The sequence below is a fragment of the Limulus polyphemus genome, unplaced genomic scaffold (genome assembly GCF_000517525.1).
Source record: "Limulus polyphemus unplaced genomic scaffold, Limulus_polyphemus-2.1.2 Scaffold3348, whole genome shotgun sequence".
Taxonomy (NCBI): domain Eukaryota; kingdom Metazoa; phylum Arthropoda; class Merostomata; order Xiphosura; family Limulidae; genus Limulus; species Limulus polyphemus.
This window is the reverse complement of record NW_013668958.1, coordinates 84,134-87,753: the sequence shown is the minus strand read 5'-3', so window position 1 is coordinate 87,753 and position 3,620 is coordinate 84,134. Positions and strand designations below refer to the sequence as shown.

At 37.0% G+C, this 3,620-nt stretch overlaps 1 protein-coding gene across 2 annotated transcripts in view; it reads left to right on the top strand.

Moving 5' to 3' along the window:
- Nucleotides 1-3,620, top strand: part of LOC106469190 (40S ribosomal protein S12-like) — a 16,282-nt gene that overhangs the window by 9,912 nt on the left and 2,750 nt on the right. The window lies entirely within an intron of this gene.

The following is a 3,620-nucleotide window of genomic DNA, read 5'->3' as shown; positions in this document are numbered from 1 at the left end:
GTACCTTAGTAAACAACTCTTGTAGTTGTCACATTCAAGTAGTTCACTCAATACTTTTATGGTTGTACATACTGTACCTTAGTAAACAACTCTTGTAGTTGTCACATTCAAGTAGTTCACTCAATACTTTTAATGGTTGTATATACTGTACCTTAGTAAACAACTCTTGTAGTTGTCACATTCAAGTAGTTCACTCAATACTTTTAATGGTTGTACATACTGTACCTTAGTAAACAACTCTTGTAGTTGCCACATTCAAGTAGTTCACTCAATATTGTGATTTTTCAAAATACTTTCACTTTACACTGGCAGGGTCTTATCTCACAACTAGATTTTGAACATTGGATGAAACAATTATCAACCAATTCTACACACAAACATTTAATTTTAGGAAAAATGTAAGAAAATTACCACATAGTTGATAACCAGCTATGTGGACTGACATAACCCACTTCACACCACAAGTGACTGTTAATTGTCTGCAGCAATAACACCAAGTTCACATTCACTTGCAAGTCTCCTCAAAATCCCGGTTCTATTCTACAGCTATCATTAATCACCCTGAGCCTACATCTTAAAAAAACATCCTGCTTAGTCTAGTCAATGAAATGAACAATGTTAACATTTTCCTTACTTGAAAATGTTTATTATAGATACCTCCTCACACAGAATAGCTTCTTTTTTTCTTGAGTCCTTGCAATTTGCCATGGTCTTGTGAAAACTCCCACCTAATCTCATGTGAATTTGCTCCACTACATCATGATGTATTCATGAAGCAGAACCCTCTACCAATAGGAGTGCAAGACACCTCCACGCACAATGACCCCCCTCCTTTATATTTAAGTTTGTGTATCCTCATTCTTTGAGGAGGCAATGATGAAATCTACACCAGAAAATTGAGGAGGATGAGTTGAAACAAATATTCACCTCCTTACAAAGAATAGCTAGAAACCCACACAGAGATGGTGACAAGATCAGTGCAAAGATTACCTAAATGAGCTACCCCCCAGTAAGTGCCCAAAAGCTCATGGAATGTGACACCCAATGGCAGAGGCTCCATAGGGAAAAACTCATGGGAGAACAAATACCATCCAGAGTATACTCTTTAATCTTTAGGAGAATAAAAAGTGGCAAAAAATCCATGTGATGCAAAAACAGGCTATCTGAGTACTTGCAAACATGTTGCTATACATCTGATATAAGTAATGAGGGTGGGGCTTACCTTTTGTGCTCACCTCCCCTACCATTGGGTATATAGGTACCATTAATTTTGTGGTAATGTTTTTATTGTAGCTAAGACACTGTCTTCAGAGTTAAGAATGCTGAGAAATTTTGTTTTTAAGTTCATAGAAGTGTTTAGTAAATAGTAATGTTTTTATAAACATTGGGTATATAGGTACCATTAATTTTGTGGTAATGTTTTTATTGTAGCTAAGACGCTGTCTTAAGAGTTAAGAATGCTGAGAAATTTTGTTTGTTTCCAGTTGTTAACCATCAATCCTGACGCCTGTGTGATTAATCTGGTACTTAACTTGAAATGTCAGTATTCTTACACAGTGCTGTCCATTGGTGCATGAATCCAAGTTTTTCCATGTTTAATATTATTAAGATAATCAAAAGATACATTTGTTTTGAACTTTTCAAACTGATTACATTATCACTGAGTCTACCCATATCACTCTTTAACAACAGAACAGTTTTCAAGGTGGAAAACTGATATCATTACGCATTGGAGTTTAGTTTTAACTATCTCCTCATGTTCCTCCATCCCTGGGTAATTAGGCAGAAACATGTGAACACCTTTTTGACACAAGGAGATGGGAGGGAGACTTGAATCAATACAGCTAGGTTTAAATATTCACAGATGAAATTATAAAACTAACAAGTAAAGTTAGTTGTACAGAGATTGCTATATTTAGATGGCAACTTTTAGGGTTTAGTCTCTCTTTCTTTCTTTTAACTGCAACAGAACTTCCAAAGTAAGGTTACTTTTGTTCAGGGCTATTCCACCTTGACCTTCATTTGTACTGTAAGAATGTTTTTCAACATGTTCATGACATGTAGGATATTATACACTTGGTAGAAAAACAATGAAAGTGGTTACAGTGAGAAGAGCAAAGTATTTTATTCCTTCTACTTCAGTTTTTTTAATTCTAGTGTATTTGGATGATCTTTTTCTGATTGCTACCTTCAGGAACCCCATCACGATTGATTTAAAATGTTTGCATCTAATTAGGGTAGGTCAAAGTGCTCAATGGGGAGTGACATCCTTTCATCTTTATGTGTAGGATTTGTCCAGTCTATTGTTGTTTGAACTGTACCCTCCAATCATGTAGCTTTCCTTTTGTCTCATTCTTGTCACCCTTCTTCTGTATACCAAAGACTCTTTCATGTCTTCTCATCAGATTATCACCTCCCACATTTTCTAGTTACTGTTTTTCACTGACTTTTGATGTTATTCTCCAGGCTAGCATGTGGACCATTCCACATATCTTCATTACACACTATCTGCTCCACCTGGCTATTTCATCTCCACTGGGATTTAGACTTCCACCTGTTGCTATTCTCCAATCCATCCTCTATTTAGGGATAGGTGAATTTTTCTCACCTCACAATTACTTTAGGATTCCACTAGGTGGTTAGTGTTGCCTCGTAAAGTATACTTACCCAAAATTCACATCGAGCCAGGATAATGGAATGTGCTCATACCATCTGCTCTGGTTCTACAAGTTCCCACTGTGAGATGGGGTATTCCACGAGACCACTTGAGGTATTTCTATATTTATATCAATTTTATTTTTCATATCTGATCCAGGCTGTACCCAATTCATGGACTATCATGAAAAAAGCAATGGAGTGGTGTATCTTCCCATTTCTCTGACTACTTTTCTGTCATTTAAAAATAGGGTTTTGTGGTCACCCATGGCTCTGTCTCCAGTAACAGACTATTCTGTACTGAAGAACCGACGGGGATCTGGGTACATTCTTTAGGTCTCTCCTCATTTAGTGGAGCATTGGAGACCCTTGCCACTTACCGGTTAGCAGCTGCTGGGGTGGTGGACCGTGGAAAATCTGCATCAATTGGTACCTAACTGCTGGGGCTAGAACAAGAGGTCTCTTTATGGTGAGAAGTGGGGTTGGGATGACACTAGATCATAGTGTGGGTCACATCCTTTTATATATCTTTATCTTACAAATCCTCTTCCTGCAGCCAAAGTCTGTTCAGTAGAGTTTAGGTGAACACTATTACTAGTTCATTTCACATTGTAATGGAAAAAAACAAACAAACAAAAACTCGCAGCTGGCAGGCCTGTAAAGACTGATGGTATAGTTGAGGTAAATACATCATATACACCAGTGATATGTCTATCACATACCTTACTTCAACAGCAGGCAAGGGTCCAATAGTGACTGGTCTTTGAGTAGAAGTATCCATATAAAAATGATCCACTAGAGACTGGTGTTTATAAAAAACGTTACTATACAACTGGAAAAAAGTTAAGCACCCCGAAATATTTTTCAGGATTGCTTATTGAAAATAAGGTTTAATTTTCATGACGTTGAGCAATGTTCTATAATTTCAAACAATAATTAACAGGATGTGAGCATTCAGGTGTGAC